General features: G+C 47.9%; 1 pseudogene across 1 annotated transcript; it reads right to left on the reverse strand.

Annotated features, from left to right (window-relative positions):
- Window positions 1–15,816: 15,816 nt before the first annotated feature.
- Window positions 15,817–16,358, reverse strand: LOC311530271 (E3 ubiquitin-protein ligase TRIM39 pseudogene; annotated as a pseudogene). The gene has a single exon. The product of its transcript is annotated as an E3 ubiquitin-protein ligase TRIM39 pseudogene (transcript).
- Between the last annotated feature and the right edge of the window lie 2,187 nt (window positions 16,359–18,545).

Consider the following 18,545-nt stretch of genomic DNA (forward strand, 5'->3'; position numbering starts at 1 on the left):
CCCTTTACAGATATCAGAGCCCCTCTCTCTGCCCCCAGTGTGAGCCAGCACCTGGAGAATCCCTGCCCCTCTGGGTGGGGAGCTAAGAACAGACATGCTGGGAGCATGCACCAAGATCACACTGCTGAGGCCTGATCTACACTTGAAAATTTGGTATGCAGGGTCTGAATGAGCTCTCCCTGACATATTGTGGTGAGCTCGGGGAAAGACTTTAGGGACAGACGGTGTTTTATATATGCCTACTATGCCTAGGTGCACAGCAGAGGGAACTGCTCTGCCAAAATGATCACTTTTGGCTGGTGGTGGGTTACACAACACTCCAGTATTGAATGCAGGAATGTCGTTAGCCCTATTTCATTAGCAAAGGGCAGCAGAACTGTGCTTAGCCTGCCCTGACTGAGGTGAGTCACCCTCAACTGAACCTCACTCGCTAAGTAGAGATGCCAAATCCCTGTGAAAATGAGGTGGGGGGGGGTACAGGTGTTCCTAGCTGGGTGTGTGGGCTCTGTAAGACTCCTAGATACCATTTGATCCTCTTCTCTCCATGAATTTATGTAGTTCTTTTTTGAACCCTGTTATAGTCTTGGCCTTCACAACATCCTCTAGCAAAGAGTTCTACAGGTTGACTGTGTGTTGTGTGAAGAAATATAGCTTTTTTTGAGATGGGGTGACCACATTTGTATCCAGTATTCAAGATGTGGGCATACCATGGATTTATATAGTGGCAATATGATGTTTTCTGACTTATTTTCTATCCCTTTCCTAATGATTCAAATAATCTCATCTCTCTGGTCCTCACTTTCCCCATATGCAGAAATGGGATAATGATGTTTCTCTCTCAGATCTACTGATGAAAAGACCTGGGCATAATCATCATTGCCTGGCCACAGTGGTGTCTCAACTGCACAACTACATGACAATTACAGCTGACAAAATGACCTCCAACTCCTACCAACAGCATTTCTCTTTTTGTTAAAAAAAGGACATTCGCTGACAAAACCTTTGCTTACCCAGAACTGGGGTTGCCCACTGGTGTGTCATGTGCTCCCAGACAGCATGTGACCAGTGCATAGCATGGACCACACTGAGAAAGCCACGCTCATGGCAGACTGCAAGAAAAAAGGCAGACACACAGTGGTGTAGTCGAGCAGGATCTGTGCACAGCTGATTGCTTTGAGACACTGGTAGTGATTTTAAGTGAGTTTTAAGTGTGGTGGCTAGAGAACAGACAAAGTGGTTACTGTTATTTTCTGTTTGCTTATTTCAGGTAAGGGAATACACGCAGGAAAATCAGCAACATGAGAGAGTGAGGCTCAGAAGAAGCTAGAATTGCACAGGCTGTAAATTGCTGAGAAAGAAAATGATCAAAAAAGGTCAGATGTTGTTGGTGCGGAAGGAACCCAAAGTCTCCTGGCTCCCACCCATCTTTATAGCAGTTGTCTCTCGTGTAAGTCTATGGATTTTGCTGTATCAGCTGGGATTCGTTAATTCCAACTTTGCCATTCTCACAGTCACCTTCCGTCAGTGATGTTTGTATCCTTAGTCAGAAACAGGGCTGGCCTTACCATGAGGCGAACTGAGGAGGCCAACTCAGGTGCCAGACTGGGGGGGGGGGGGGCGCCACGAGGATCCAGAGTGTAGAAAATCGTGTCTGCTGCTGGTACATATATCTAGATGCATAGAGATGGGGGAGTGCTGTGCTGGAGGAAGGAGGGCACAAGAGACATAACGGGCAGGCAGGAGAAAAGTTGAGAGGGAATAACAGAAAGCAACAGGAACTGCAGGGAGAGAGAGAGGAGGAGGAGCCTCTTATGTACCTCTCTAGCACCCCCAGGAGCCTGCACTGATTAACACCAGCTTCTCAGGGAGCTTCCTGTTTCCTGCTGCATCCCTGAACCCACTTAGGAGAACAGGCAGTCAACTGAAGTAGTAGGAGCCAGTTAGGCCCTGAAGACGCTGATATCTTCCCTCACTCAGGCCCTGTTACCAGCCTGCTTATTTGTCCCTGTCAATTGAGTGTTGAGAGTTACTATAGTTGGCACAGAACAGCAGTCATGAGTGAAAGAAGAAAACGCCCCCTCTGGGGCAGCACTCAGAAAAAGAAAGAAAGTGAAGGAAGTTTTTCTATCTAAGCAGGAAGGAGTTCTCCTGAGATACATAGACACAAATGTTCACGGTGAGCCTTCCGGCCCCAGTGAGAATGTGAGTGGTGAGGAGATGCCTGATCTTCCAGTTAGTCAGAGTGCAGGTGATCTGGAAGCTATTGCAGCATCCATATCTCCATCTCAAATGGATATAACCATGCACATTCCTGAAGAAAAGTGTAGATCAGAGAAGAGTGTGGTGGAGGTGCAAGAAACAGCTGCTCCTGAGTTTAGTTCCTTAAGTCTAGATGATCCAGAACTGTGGACACACTTAAGCAGTAGCCTGAGGGATTTCCTTGTACTGCATGGGCCACAGCAAGTGAAAAACTTCCTGTTCCCCAAAGACAATGAAAATAGATGTTTCCATCCAACACATTACTGGTGTGAAATCCCCAATGGTGACAAAGTGGAGAGGCCATGGTTTATGTACTCAAAAACCCAGAATGCTGCATACTGTTTTTGTTGCAAACTCTTCCAGTCTAATGTTCCAGCCACATTGGGTTTTACAGGAACAAAGGACTGGAAAAATCTGGCTAGAAATCTGGCATGTTATGAAAAGGCAGCAAATCAACAGAGAGCAATCCATAGATGGGAAAAGTTTGAGATGAGACTAAGGTTAAAGACCACCATAGATGATCAGCATCAAGAGAAGATTGCATCAGAGTCTCTTTACTGGCAAAATGTTCTGAAAAGGCTCATTGGCATTGTGAGAATGCTTGCTACCCAAAAGCTAGCACTGCATGGCACTTCAGATAAGCTGTATGTGCCAAACAATGGAAACTTCCTTAAAATTGTGGAGCTGATGGCTGAGTTTGATGCTGTACTCCAGGAGCATCTAAGAAGAGTCACCACCCAAGAAACGTGTACACACCACTACCTTGGAAAAACAATTCAAAATGAGATCATATAGTTACTGGCAACAAAAGTCAAACAGAAGATGGTGGCAGATCTGAAGTCAGCAAGATACTACTGTTATTCTGGACTGCACACCTGACATCAGCTATACAGAACAAATTACTTTAATGGTGTGTTTTGTAACAACAACAGAACGCAGTGAAAATGTCCCTGCAATGGTGACTGTCAGAGAGCATTTTCTAGAATTTATTGACATTGATGATACTACAGGAGCTGGTATGACAGATGTGCTTCTTAAAAAGCTGGAAGATACAGGAATTGCGACAGCTGACACGAGAGGTCAGGGCTACGATAATGGTGCCAACATGAGAGGAAAGAACAGAGGAGTGCAGACATGGGTCTGAGAGTTAAACCCTCGAGCTTTTTTTGTCCCATGCAGTTCTCATTCATTGAACTTGGTGGTCAGTGATGCAGCATCAGCTTCTAGTGAGGCTGCTGAATTTTTTAATGTAATTCAAAGTGTCTATGTATTTTTCTCTGCATCAACTCATTGATGGAAAATTTTGAAGCAACATCTGGGAACATCCTCTCTGACACTGAAACCACTGAGTGACACATAATGGGAAAGTCGAGTGGAGGTGATAAAGCCTATCAAACACCAAATTGGGAAGATAGATGATGCCATAGTTGCCATTATGGAGGATAATGCTATGACAGTGACTGTTCGTGGGAGAAGAGTGGCAGAGGGATATGGAATCACCAGAAACATACATAACTTCAAATTTCTGTGTGGCTTAGTGTTGTGGCATGACATACTGTTTGAAATAAATGTTGTAAGCAAGAGACTCCAGGGTGTTGACCTTGATATATCTGGAGCAATGGAACAACTGGACAAAGCAAAGTCATACATAGAGTCTTACTGGTCAGATGAGGGATTTCAAAACGTTCTGAAGAGTGCACAGAAGTTGGCAGAGGAACTTCACACTGAAGCTCTTTTCCCACCCATTCAAGAATACAAGAGTCACTGAAGAAGACATTTTGATTATGAGGCATGGGATAATCCCATAAGAGACCCCAAACAACAATTCAAAGTTGAATTCTTTAACCAGGTGCTAGATTGTGCAATACAGTCAGTTGAAGAATGTTTCATGCAGCTCAAGGAACACAGCAGTATGTTTGGGATGTTGTATGATATTCCCAAACTCCGCATTATACCTGAAGAAGACCTACACCAGCAATGCAGGGAACTAGAGACAGTGTTGACACATGATGACATGCGCGATATTGATGCGAGTGATTTAGGTGATGAACTGAAAGCCCTTTCAAGATACATTTCAGCAGGGTCAACTCCAAAGGCTGTTCTGGAATATATGTGCACAAATAAGATGACCACCCTCTCTCCAAATGCTTTTGTTGCTCTGTGCATACTTCTGACACTTCCTGTAACAGTTGCCAGTGGAGAACGCAGCTTCTCCAAGCTGAAGTTAATAAAAACACATCTATGCTCCACAGTGACACAGGAGAGGCTGGTCGGCCTTGCAACCATCTCAATAGAGCATGAGCTGGCCCAGACTGTGGACCTTCAGCAGGAAGCAGTTCAAATCTTTGCAACCAAGAAGGCACGGAAAGCACCACTTTGATTATTCAAACAGATAAAAATGCCCGTGTTTACTATGCAGACAAGAAATGTTACTGTAACCCTTCTGCACGTCAGAGTTGGCAGCAACAAGGGCCGGGTTCAATATCTAGGGGATCCATTCCAATAACACAATGCAAACCGGCTCGAGCCCCCACCCAGTGACCTGGGACAAATATATACCACCCCCACTGGGCGCCTCCAAGAGGCAATACTTCCCCTCTTGCAAGCACATAGTCTGAGAGTAGCAAAAAGCCTTTTAATAACAGCAAGAAACAATGTGGCATTATGTTGGGGAAACACCACCAACAGGATTCATAACACAACCCATGAGCAAAAAAAAACCCACCCCAAGCAAATTGGGGCATGCCCTTTCCCTTTGGTTCTTGAGTCCAGCAACCCCAAATCACCCAAAGTCCCAAAAGTCCAATGACACAAAAGTCTCTGTCCCTGGTCAGGGCAGCCCCAGAGTTCAAAAGTTTGTCTGTGGAGCTTTACCTCCCAACCTGGGTGGAGATGGGGGGAAGGTGTTAAGGGGCACCTTACATGATCTGAAGCTGACCGCCCCACAGCTCCATAGGCCTTTGCTCCACTCTGCTCCGCCAGCCGCCCCACGAACTGCTTCGCTCAGCTCCACTCTGCGGCCCACAAGCAGCTTCCGCCATCCAACAAACTGCTCCGCGTTGCACCAGCAGCTCCCGCCGTCCTATGAACTGCTCCACCAGCCTGTCCACAAGGCACTCCAGCCATCCTGCAAACTGCTCCACAATATATCTTCAGGCTCCCCCACTACTTAACACAACACTCAGTGATTTCAGCTCTTAGTCAGTTCAACTCTTTGGTGAATTCAGCTTGTAGTAGGGGAGCCTCAGTGCTGGTGCACTGTCAGCCCAAAGTGAGCTCAGCAGCCTGCAACTAGACTTCTAATGAAATCAAAATTAGCTCTGATATTCCACAGTGGAGAGAGGAGGAAGTGCAACTAGCATGTAAGGCCCTTACCAAGGGGCCCATATCACCAAGTATTAATACTTGTCCCCAGCCTCTCTCAATTCACAGAGTTTTGGAACCCATGACCCTTGCCTAGCGAGTGCTACTTAGTTGATGGTGAATCCCTCCATCATAACAAAAGGCCAAGTACAGTTCCAAGCACAGTTCCCATAATCAGGGTAATAACAAGTTATTCTTCCTGCCCCCAATAACAGAGACACTGGGGATCCCACAACAGCCAAAGTGACCATTTGGGCAGCTATGGCCTCATTCTAAGCGGGATGGGTGTACTATGCAAATGAGATCATTCCCTGAAGTTCTTTCCACAACTTGCCACACCTCACCACCAGATGTCAGGCTGGAGCTCATCTTGACACTGCTTACATCACATTTGCTGTTCAGGCGTTTGAAAGCTAAGTGTTACTTAAAATTTTTGAAAAGGCATTTTAAGTTGTTAGTTTTCCTTTATTAGAGCAGTACCATGAGAGGAGTAGAACAGGAAGAAGGCACAATTGAGACCTTTCAAAGTTTTGGCCCAAGTGAGGGGACATGGGGGGCCTCATTTGAGTTCCCCGCCTCAGGTGCCAAAATGTTGTGGGCTGGCCCTGGTCAGAAACTGGGTACTAGATGTTTACACAGCTGCTCCTTATCTTATATTTTGTTATTAGTTTGGGGCAGATGCCTTTGCACTTCAGGTTCATCAATTTGCACTCCTTGGATCATCAAAGCGAGGGTGATATTGGTGTCTCTGTTTCCTTCACTCTTTCTTCTTTAATTAGGCCCATCTGCTACTAACATCCTATCTCTTATTGCTACACACACATACCTTATTCACACAAAGAACAGCTCTACATTCTTTTACCAATCAATGAGAGGAAACAGCAGAGGGGCTGTTAAACAATTGTCTAACAAGCAGGCTTGTAACAGAACATCCTGATTTTGAAACAGATCCATTTCATATTACTACTTTAGCTTCTAAAACAAATTAATATTAACTTAAGAAATCCAAAACAGCTTAATAGAGCAAGGGAACATTGTCAGGGCTTGTGTTCTTTAGCTAACACACCCACCGGTGTGTCCGAGGCCCTACTGGCAGGAGCAGGGTGGCAAGCTCTGCAAAATGGCATCCTCCATAATAATATCAGACAAGACCACATCTGGTACTGGAGAGGGGGACAAACCTTTCCAAAAACAGCACTGTCCAACTCTGGACTGTCCAAAACTGGACAAATGGCCTGCCTAGAGATGAGCCTTAAATAATTTTTTTAACCAGTTTAGTTAAACCTGCATGAAAGGCTGTGTGGACACTCTTATTTTGGTTTGAACAAGGCTTATTTCAGTTCATCTCAAGTCATTTAGGAATCAGATTAATCTAGACTGCAGTAAACTGCTTTTAAAATGAAATAAGAGGAGCTATCCACACAGGGATTTGCTCTGGTTTAACTAAATTGGTTTCAAACACAATATCAGTGAAACTGGTGCAACTGTATGATGTAGACAAGGCCTGAGGCCTTGCCTAGATTCCAAGTTGCATTAGTTTAGTTAAACCAGTATAAATACCAATATGGACACATATGAGGGGGAGAGGAGTCCAGGAGAGCTGGCTGTATTTTAAAAAAGCCTTATTGAGGGTGCAGGAACAAACCATTCCGATGTGCAGAAAGAATAGCAAATATGGCAGGCGACCAGCTTGTCTTAACAGTGAAATCTTAGGTGAGCTTAAACTCAAAAAGGAAGCTTACAAGAAGTGGAAATTTGGACAGACGACTAGGGAGGAGTATAAAAATATTGCTAGAGCATGCAGGGGTGTAATCAGGAAGGCCAAGGCACAATTGGAGTTGCAGCTAGCAAGTGATGTGAATGGTAACAAGAAGGGTTTCTACAGGTATGTTAGCAACAAGAAGGTGGTCAGGGAAAGTGTGGGACCCTGACTGAACGGGGGAGGCAACACAGTGACAGATGATGTGGAAAAAGCTGAAGTACTCAATGCTTTTTTTGCCTCGGTCTTCACAGACAAGGTCAGCTCTCAGACTGCTGCACTGTGCAACACAGTATGGGGAGTAGGTGAGCAGCCCTGAGTGGTGAAAGAACAGGTTAAGGACTATTTAGAAAAGCGGGACATGCACAAGTCCATGGGTCCAGAATAAATGCATCCAAGGGTGCTGAGGGAGTTGGCTGATGTGATTGCAGAGCCATTGGCTATTATCTTTGAAAATTCGTGGCAATCGGGGAAGGTCCCGGACAATTGGAAAAAGGCAAATATAGTGCCCATATTTTAAAAAGTGAAGAAAGAGAACTTATATGATAAGTATTCTGAGACATGAAGACAGGAGATAGTGGTGTGGAAAGGTGATGGCCCTATGGGGCATGGAGGGATCTGGTGAGAGTAGCAGAGACACCAAAGACATGGTGGAGGGTGTGAAGAAACCAAGTTCCATGGGAATCAGAATGGTCTAATGATTATGGTACTGGACTAAGAATCAGAAGACCTGGGTTCTATTTCTGCCCTACTGGGTAAGTCAGAAATTCCTAGTACACAGACAGTAAATTAAAATAGCTGTGACTTCTTCAGGGATAAGAAACTGTCCAGAGCTGTGGCATTTGAGGCCCTTTCAATTATCATGTGCTGGTTCCATCAGCCAGTTTGTGTTTCCCCTGCTTGATTTGGGTCCCTCTTAGATCTCCAAGGAGAGTTTTCAGTGCTCTGGGTAACATTCTGTGGTTTCATTGGAAAGACAGCAGAGAACCCGTGGAGTTACAGAAGGTTCTGGTTAATGTGGTGTCTCTGTCATATGCTTTACAGGAGTTCATACAGGATATCATGCAAGGTAAATGTTCTGCTTGGACTGTACTTAACTTTATAAGCCCTGCAATGAAGTGGACCTGAGTGGATGGCTCCCCATTAAATCAAACACTTTGCATCTTTCCCCATGTTAAATACATCTGAAGTGTTTTTAAATATTAGCCAGTCTAATTGTTTATCATGATCTGTATTTATTATTGCTGCACAATAAAGCCTCTAATCAGCTATAAGAAGTTCACATGTGAACTAACAGAAGTCGTTGCTGCACCCATTGCCCGTTGTGGTGGCACAGCAAGTGAATTTATGCAAGTTTTCAGTTGCAGAAGTTTGGCCTGTATTTATTTACTTCTGAAAAACACCAAAAGTTAGATTCTGACTGTGTGGAGACATGAACTATTATAGAAACCACATTATAATGTTTACTTTGCTTACTACATATGGGATTATAATAAAAATGTCATAGGAAAGATCCAAATGAGAACTCTAGCCTGTGTTCTTGCACATAGGTTGTTAAACCCTGGGAATTGCTGTATCCAGTCCGACAGAAGGGATACCAGTATGTACCGACAGCCACAGATTTTTCAAAATAGGTAGCAGAATTTCCACTTGGAACTATGATAGCACATGAGATGGAGAAGAAGACATGTAAAATTATATATCAGCATGGCTGTCCATAGCAGATACTGGCAGATCTAGGTTCTGAATTGAATAATGAGGTAACAGTTTACATTTGGTGTTATTTTCACTATATGGTCAATTACACAATCATGGCCATGTGACAGGAGGCTGTTCCCAGCTGCAGACTGAGCCCTTTGGAAGCCAGCAGCCTGGTCACTGAGAACACCCAGGGCACCGGGTGCAGTTAGAGTAGGAGGGACTGAGTAGTTTGGGTTCAGAAGGGCAGAGGGGATCACCTGCACCTGTAGGGAGCCTGATGAGGTCACTAGCTCAGCACTGAGAAGAAAGCAGCAGGATAAAAGGCTGAACCAGGGAGCAGGAAGGGGGCTCCTTGTAATTGCTGATATGTTGTGATGCACCATAAAAAGTAATACATACACTTGGTGGAGGTTCCCTGGCAGACTGCAGGCTGCTTAATTCACAGAGGTCTGCCAGCCGGGGGTTGCAGGAACTGATGGGGGAACCCATTCATAGTAAGCCCTGGTCTACACTAGGACTTTAGGTCGAATTTAGCAGCGTTAAATCGATTTAAACCTGCACCCGTCCACACAGTGAAGCCCTTTAATTCGACTTAAAGGGCTCTTAAAATCGATTTCCTTACTCCACCCCTGACAAGTGGATTAGCGCTTAAATCGACGTTCCCAGCTCGAATTTGGGGTACTGTGGACACAATTCGATGGTATTGGCCTCCGGGAGCTATCCCAGAGTGCTCCATTCTGACCGCTCTGGACAGCACTCTCAACTCAGATGCACTGGCCAGGTAGACAGGAAAAGAACTGCGAACTTTTGAATCTCATTTCCTGTTTGGCCAGCGTGGCAAGCTGCAGGTGACCATGCAGAGCTCATCAGCACAGGTGACCATGATGGAGTCCCAGAATCGCAAAAGAGCTCCAGCATGGACCGAACGGGAGGTACGGGATCTGATCGCTGTTTGGGGAGAGGAATCCGTGCTATCAGAACTCCGTTCCAGTTTTCGAAATGCCAAAACCTTTGTGAAAATCTCCCAGGGCATGAAGGACAGAGGCCATAACAGGGACCCGAAGCAGTGCCGCGTGAAACTGAAGGAGCTGAGGCAAGCCTACCAGAAAACCAGAGAGGCGAACAGCCGCTCTGGGTCAGAGCCCCAAACATGCCGCTTCTATGATGAGCTGCATGCCATTTTAGGGGGTTCAGCCACCACTACCCCAGCCGTGTTGTTTGACTCCTTCAATGGAGATGGAGGCAATACGGAAGCAGGTTTTGGGGACGAAGAAGAAGAGGAGGAGGAGGAGGAGGTTGTAGATGGCTCACAGCAAGCAAGCGGAGAAACCGGTTTTCCCGACAGCCAGGAACTGTTTCTCACCCTAGACCTGGAGCCAGTACCCCCCGAACCCACCCAAGGCTGCCTCCTGGACCCAGCAGGCGGAGAAGGGACCTCTGGTGAGTGTACCTTTTAAAATGCTATACATGGTTTAAAAGCAAGCATGTGAAAGGATTACTTTGCCCTGGCATTTGCGGTTCTCCTACATGTAGTCCTAAAGCCTTTGCAAAAGGTTTCTGGGGAGGGCAGCCTTATTTCGTCCTTCATGGTAGGACACTTTTATCACTCCAGGCCAGTAACACATACTCGGGAATCACTGTAGAACAAAGCATTGCAGTGTATGTTTGCTGGCATTCAACCAAAATCCGTTCTTTCTCTCTCTGTGTTATCCTCAGGAGAGTGAGATATAATTCATGGTCACCTGGTTGAAATAGGGTGCTTTTCTTCAGGGACACATTCCTGCTGGGCTGTTTGCCTGTGGCTGAACAGAAATGTTCCCTGCTGTTAGCCACGGGGAGGGGGGAGGGGGGAGGGGGTAGTCACGCGGTGGGAGGAGGCAAAATGCGACCTTGTAACGAAAGCACATGTGCTATGTATGTAATGTTAACAGCAAGGTTTACCCTGAAAGAGTGTAGCCACTGTTTTATAAAATGTGTGTTTTTAAATACCGCTGTCCCTTTTTTTTTTCTCCACCAGCTGCATGTGTTTCAATGATCACAGGATCTTCTTCTTCCCAGAGGCTAGTGAAGCTTAGAAAGAAAAAAAAACGCACTCGAGATGAAATGTTCTCCGAGCTAATGCTGTCCTCCCACACTGACAGAGCACAGACGAATGCGTGGAGGCAAATAATGTCAGAGTGCAGGAAAGCACAAAATGACCGGGAGGAGAGGTGGAGGGCTGAAGAGAGTAAGTGGCGGGCTGAAGAGAGTAAGTGGCGGGCAGAAGACAGGGCTGAAGCTCAAATGTCGCGGCAGCGTGATGAGAGAAGGCAGGATTCAATGCTGAGGCTGCTGCAGGACCAAACCAGAATGCTCCAGTGTATGGTTGAGCTGCAGCAAAGGCAGCTGGAGCACAGACTGCCACTGCTGCCCCTCTGTAACCAACCGCCCTCCTCCCCAAGTTCCATAGCCTCCACACCCAGACGCCCAAGAACGCGGTGGGGGGGCCTCCGGCCAACCTGCGACTCCACAACAGAGGATTGCCCAAAAAAAAGAAGGCTGTCATTCAATAAATTTTAAAGTTGTAAACTTTTAAAGTGCTGTGCTTAATGTGCTGTGTGGCATTTTCCTTCCCTCCTCCACCACCCCTCCTGGGATACCTTGGTAGTCATCCCCCTATTTGTGTGATGAATGAATAACGAATGCATGACTGTGAAGCAGCAATGACTTTATTGCCTCTGCAAGCGGTGATTAAAGGGAGGAGGGGAGGGTGGTTAGCTTACAGGGAAGTAGAGTGAACCAAGGGGCGGGGGGTTTCATCAGGGAGAAACAAACAGAACTTTCACACTGTAGCCTGGCCAGTCATGAAACTGGTTTTCAAAGCTTCTCTGATGCGTGCCGCGCCCTCCTGAGCTCTTCTAACCGCCCTGGTGTCTGGCTGCGCGTAACCAGCAGCCAGGCGATTTGCCTCAATCTCCCACCCCGCCATAAACGTCTCCCCCTTACTCTCACAGATATTGTGGAGCACACAGCAAGCAGTAATAACAGTGGGAATATTGGTTTCGCTGAGGTCTAAGCGAGTCAGTAAACTGCGCCAGCGCGCCTTTAAACGTCCAAATGCACATTCTACCACCATTCTGCACTTGCTCAGCCTGTAGTTGAACAGCTCCTGACCACTGTCCAGGCTGCCTGTGTACGGCTTCATGAGCCATGGCATTAAGGGGTAGGCTGGGTCCCCAAGGATACATATAGGCATTTCAACATCCCCAACAGTTATTTTCTGGTCTGGGAAGAAAGTCCCTTCCTGCAGCTTTTGAAACAGACCAGAGTTCCTGAAGATGCGAGCATCATGGACCTTTCCCGGCCATCCCACGTTGATGTTGGTGAAACGTCCCTTGTGATCCACCAGAGCTTGCAGCACTATCGAAAAGTACCCCTTGCGGTTTATGTACTCGCCGGCTTGGTGCTCTGGTGCCAAGATAGGGATATGGGTTCCGTCTATAGCCCTACCACAGTTAGGGAATCCCATTGCAGCAAAGCCATCCACTATGACCTGCACATTTCCCAGGGTCACTACCCTGGATATCAGCAGATCTTTGATTGCGTGAGCTACTTGCATCACAGCAGCCCCCACAGTAGATTTGCCCACTCCAAATTGATTCCCAACTGACCGGTAGCTGTCTGGCGTTGCAAGCTTCCACAGGGCTATCGCCACTCGCTTCTCAACTGTGAGGGCTGCTCTCATCCTGGTATTCATGCGCTTCAGGGCAGGGGAAAGCAAGTCACAAAGTTCCATGAAAGTGCCCTTACGCATGCGAAAGTTTCGCAGCCACTGGGAATCGTCCCAGACCTGCAACACTATGCGGTCCCACCAGTCTGTGCTTGTTTCGCGAGCCCAGAATCGGCGTTCCACAGCATGAACCTGCCCCATTAGCACCATGATGCATGCATTGGCAGGGCCCATGCTTTCAGAGAAATCTGTGTCCATGTCCTGATCACTCACGGGACCGCGCTGACGTCGCCTCCTCGCCCGGTATCGCGTTGCCATGTTCTGGTGCTGCATATACTGCTGGATAATGCGTGTGGTGGTTGATGTGCTCCTAATTGCCAAAATGAGCTCAGCGGCCTCCATGCTTGCCTTGGTATGGTGTCTCCGCACAGAAAGAAGGCGCGGAACGATTGTCTGCCGTTGCTCTGACGGAGGGAGGGGCGACTGACGACACGGCTTACAGGGTTGGCTTCAGGGAGCTAAAATCAACAAAGGGTGTGCCTGTACATCAAGGAGCATTTCAGGCAGGACTGCACGGAGGGTTCCAATAAGAAATGGTGCACCTAAGTTATCGTTCTTATTGGAACAAGGAGGTTAGCCTGGCCTCTGATTGATACATGGCTAGATTAACCTCGCTGCGCCTTCTCTGTGACTGACTGCAGTGTGATCTAGATAGGGGAGGAGGAAAATGAGTCCAAAACAAATCTGGTCTATGTCTTGTTCTGACCCACTCCATCGATCCTTTACATCTTTGGCTGGCAGCAGACAAAAAAGGCGCGAAATGATTGTCTGCCCTTGCTTTCACGGGGGGAGGGAGGGTGGGAACGGGGTCCTGACGACATGTACCCAGAACCACCTGCGACAATGTTTTTTGCCGCATCAGGCATTGGGATATCAACCCAGAATTCCAATGGGCAGCGGAGACTGCGGGAACTGTGGGATAGCTACCCACAGTGCAACGCTCCAGAAGTCGACGCTTGCCTCGGTACTGTGGAAGCGCTCCGCCGAGTTAATGCACTTAATGCACTTAGAGCATTTTCTGTGGGGACACACACACTCGAATATATAAAACCGATTTCAAAAAAACCGACTTCTATAAATTCGACCTAATTTCGTAGTGTAGACATACCCTTAGACATTTAAAAATGAACATTGCCTGCAATCTCTCCATGACACTTCATGCTGTAAATTTTGAGTGAGAACATGTTTGTATGTCTTGTCAGACAATAAAAAACATGTTGTATATTAATCTATTTGCCAACATATTTTCCCATGTACTAACACAATAAGATTGGATAAGAAACCACAGTAATTACACATAATTCAGTGAGAAATAGGGAAAGGAATGCAGATATTTCTGAAGGAAATTTAGGGAAAAATTATCTATTTTTAGATTAAAATTCCCCACTGTTAAAAACGAGGAAAAACACATAGCTTCAGCACCCCATGCCACCTAGATACCAGCAGACTGGATAAAAACACAAATGAATCCATCAAAAGATAATTTAGGGTATTTATTTTCAAATAATCAAGGTAAGTTTAGGGCACAGTGCCATGAATGGCATATTGTGAATAAATCTTCAAAACTGAATCATGACATTGAAAATGTTCATAACGCATCACGTTTAAAACAAAAAGTAGTCCTAACAATTGCACGTGATGTGCCGCCCCTCATACTCCGCTCAGCTAGCTCTTCAAGAAATGAGGTTAAATTGCTAATTTCAAGGAATTAGACCAATCGGTCACTATTTTTACAGAGCATTCCAGAAGGTGGTGGCCAGAACCCAGAGGAATTGTGATGAATTTCCTGGAGCAACTTTATTTTCTTTGTACTCTAAACCTCACATGACAACAAAAATATCACCCTTTTGACTGATTTATGGCCGAGAAGAAAGGTTTCCCAATAAAGCTTCGCCAAATTTCATGTTATGTGTCATTAAATGCCAGCGTCTTTAATAGAATTAAGTTAATTTATGATGATTCAATAAAGGAATACAACCCCTTCTCTATTTCTTTATCAAACTATATTTGTTGTGTCCTTCTAACCAAGAACATGAAGAGCCTGGCAGTACATGGAAATCAGCAGTTGATGCTGACAATACATTGCCTGCAAATAATATTTCTGAAGAAAAATAAACTAAAAAATGGAGATTGTAGAGGAGATTTCTATATGTAGGATTTGAGGTTGGGGACCGTGTTTTGTTAATTGATGTGAGAAAAAGAAAGGAAGAGTCATGTCTTGGTTACCGATTATATGTAGCTAGAAAGTTAAAAATCACATGAATTAATGCTTGCAGAAGTTCAAAGACTATTATATAATCTTGTGTGAGTTAACTTAAATATATTGCTTTTCTTCACCTATTAATTTTCAAAGATGTAGTGCAGGAGGTGGGTGTATGTGCCCTGCCTTCCAGAGAGAACCAGTCAACACAATAAAGAGAGGGGGAGAGACAGAGCAGCTACACATGTGTGTAGCTGTGATGTTTTTGACACATGTACATTGTAACTGAACAACTCAGTCTAACAATTTAATAGTTTATTTTGTTAAGATACATATTTTGGATTTTTTGAAATTCCACAGTTGAAATACAAATCACGTTCTTTAGATAAGTTAAAGTTCAAAATAGATTTGAGAGAACAATAAAAGATTAAAGGTAACTAATTCAATTTCTAAAAATATGTTTAGATGCTTGCTTTTGAAATACTGTTGAAATGTAAATTAAAATAATCTTGTATTTACACCTTGTTACAATAATATTTTCTAAATTAGAGTAATCTTTTCTGTTTCATATTTTACACTGAGATTTCGCAGGGGTAGAAAATTCTGACAGGAGTGAATGACCCCCATCCACTACTGTCTGCTACCCCTGTGGCAGGGGACAGGGAAAGGTTAGGGCTAGGGGTTGCCAGGTGTCCGGTTTTTGACTGGAACCTCGAGGTGAGAATCTGGAAAGGGAGGGGAGAATCTGTGCCACGGGTGTCGCTGTCAGGGACAGAGATTCCCTCCGGCCTGAGCTGGGACTGGGCAGATTATCAGTGGAGCTGTGTTTTCATCCCCAGCACTGAAATAAGGGCAGAGTGTCCTGGAGAAGGTGCCAGTGAAAGTGAAGAGATGGGACCTGTCAGTCACATGGTAAAACGAGACCTTGCCCGCCTCATAGTCCAGGAAAATCCCACCCGCCTTGGCCTGACGCTCACGGGGAGGGGTGTCCAGGAGGAGGTGTGGGCCTTGTATTCCCCCTTCCTCAGCCACATGGCCCAGTATCCAATCCCAGGAGTGTATGTGACCCACCCCTTCCTGCGCACAGATTCCCTACAAACCCCCAGTTCCCACTCAGTCTTGTCTCCCACCCCCACCTCCCAGTAACGCCTCCCGCCCGCGAACCCCTCAGCGCCCAGGACAATGGGATATTTATCAAATCTCTCAGGCTTGTCGGGCAGATCCTGTCTTGTGTCGCCGCGTCTCACACGTTTCCGATCCTCAGACAGGATGAGCCAGGGATTTGCCATGTCTGGATCCAGAGTCATGTCCTCTGGGGAGAGAGTCACCGAGTCAGGGCCGGGGGCAGGGTCTGGTCACTGGGATCAACGGGAAATTAACCTTCATCCCCGTTAATCGCTGTGCTGGGGAGTTGTTGCCCTTTAAGGGGAGTCAGGGCCCATGAGAGTGAACTTGAGGGGAAGACAGGAGGGTGTGTGTGTGGGGGGGGAAGTGACAGTAGAGGTGGGGGATGGGAGGGCAAGAGAGTGACGGGGAGGGGCCGGGCTGATGCTGGGAGAGGAAAAGGGGAGGGGCAGGGACGAATGAGGGGAGGGGCAGGCAGAAGAGCAATGGGGGGTAAGGGAAGGAGCAGGCACCAGGAGCATGGGGAGGGAGGGGAGGGCACCAGGGGGACAGAGTGAGGCAGGAACCTGGGCGAGAGGAGGTGGCTAGGGTAGGGGTGGTCACTGGAGGGCAGAGCAGGGAGACGGGAGGGGCTGGTGCCAGGGGACAGAGTGGGCGAGGAGTGCCAGGGGAGGAATGGAAGAGGAGGGGCAGGCACCATGGGGTAGAGGGGAGGGGCTGGTGCCTAGGGGAAGAGAGGGGAGGGGTGGGCACTAGGGAGCCAAAGGGAGGCAGGAGAAGGCGTATGCACTGGGGCACAGAAGGAAGGGGGGTGCACCAGCAGACACAAGGGGCGAATGGAAGGGGAAGGAACCAGGGAGGCAGAGGGGGTGAAAAAGGAGAGGTTGGCACCAGGGGGCTAGGGAGAAGTGAGGGAAGGGGCAGGCATGAGGTAGGCAAAGGAGGATATGGGGGAAGGCGCAGATGACCAGGGAGGTGTGACTCCGCAGCTCCCATTGGTCGGGAACTGCAGCCAATGGAGCTGCAGGGGCGGTACCTGCAGGCAGTGGTGCACGGAGACCCTCTGGCCCCCCCGGCCGAGGAGCCGCTGCCAGAGGGCCGTGGCAGCTGCTTTCGGAAGTGCTGACACCCTGACCCCGTGCTGCACCCTGACCCCCTGCCCTAGCCTAGAACCAGCACCCCAAACCTCCTCCCAGAGCCCGCACCCTCTCCCACACCCAAACTCTCTCCCAGAGCCTGCACCCCACACCTCCCCCTGCACCCAAACTCCCTCCCAGAGCCTGCATCTCACACTTTCTCCTGCACCCAACGCCCTGCCCCAGCCTGGTGAAAGTGAGTGAGGGTGGGGGATAGTGAGCAACAGATGGAGGAGGGATGGAGTAAGCGGGAGTGGGGCCTTGGAGAAGGGGTGGAACAGGGGCATGGCCTCAGGGAAGGGGCGGGGCAAAGGTCTTTGGGTTTGCATGATTAGACAGTTGGCAACCCTACCAGGGGGGGATATGGAAGTCTTGGCTGTACCAGACGAGCGCGGCCAGCAGCGCAGCCGGCAGCTCGCTGGGCACCAGCCAGCGCAGGCGAGCAACACCCAAATGTCAGGCGGACGGTGTCCATGCGGGCGCAGCTTGTGCGTGCAGGGAGGCCCATTGACTGTTCTGCCCGGGTCCCAGAATTCCTGTCAGCAGGGCTGCAGAAGGGGTAAAGTGATGGGTGCAGAGGGTGTTTGGGGGAGAGGGGCAGATGCCAGGAGGTCAGGGGGACAAAGGGAGGGGGAGCTCTAGAGGGCCAGAGGTGGGTGGAGGGCAGGGGCACGTGCCAGGGAGACAAAGTGGGGGGACGGGCAGGGGCCAAGGGGAGGAGAAAGGGGTTGAAAGGAGGGGGTGGGATGATGTGAGGTGGAGGGGGGCAGGATAGAGGCAGGGGCCAGGTGAGCACAGGGGTGAGGGAAAGTTAAGGGAGGGGCAGGTGCCATGGGTGAAGGGGGGCAGGCCCCAGGGAATCTCTGTTGGTCTGGGGCCATGTGTGGTTGGTTTGTTACTAAGAAAAGGTCGGTGCCGTCCCCACACACAGGACAAAGACGCAATAATCAGATAATCAAATCTCCCAGCGTTGTCTGGCAGATCCTGGCGTGTCTCTGCGTCTCACATGTTTCTGATCCTCAGACAGGATCTTGCTCCCTCCATCTGGGAGAAGCTGCACCGGGGGCCAGTCCCAGTTCACACCTGCGCAGCGCGTCTGCACTAGGGGTTTGCACGGAGACACCGACATGCCTGAGACACTGCTGTGCCAGAGGCTGTAACCCCTCCCCTCCCTGGGGTTATGGATCAATAATTACAGGGTCACGGGAGCAGGGCAGCTGGACTCTGGGCTCC

Source organism: Lepidochelys olivacea (assembly GCF_965140295.1).
Source record: "Lepidochelys olivacea isolate rLepOli2 genome assembly, chromosome: 14".
NCBI lineage: Eukaryota > Metazoa > Chordata > Testudines > Cheloniidae > Lepidochelys > Lepidochelys olivacea.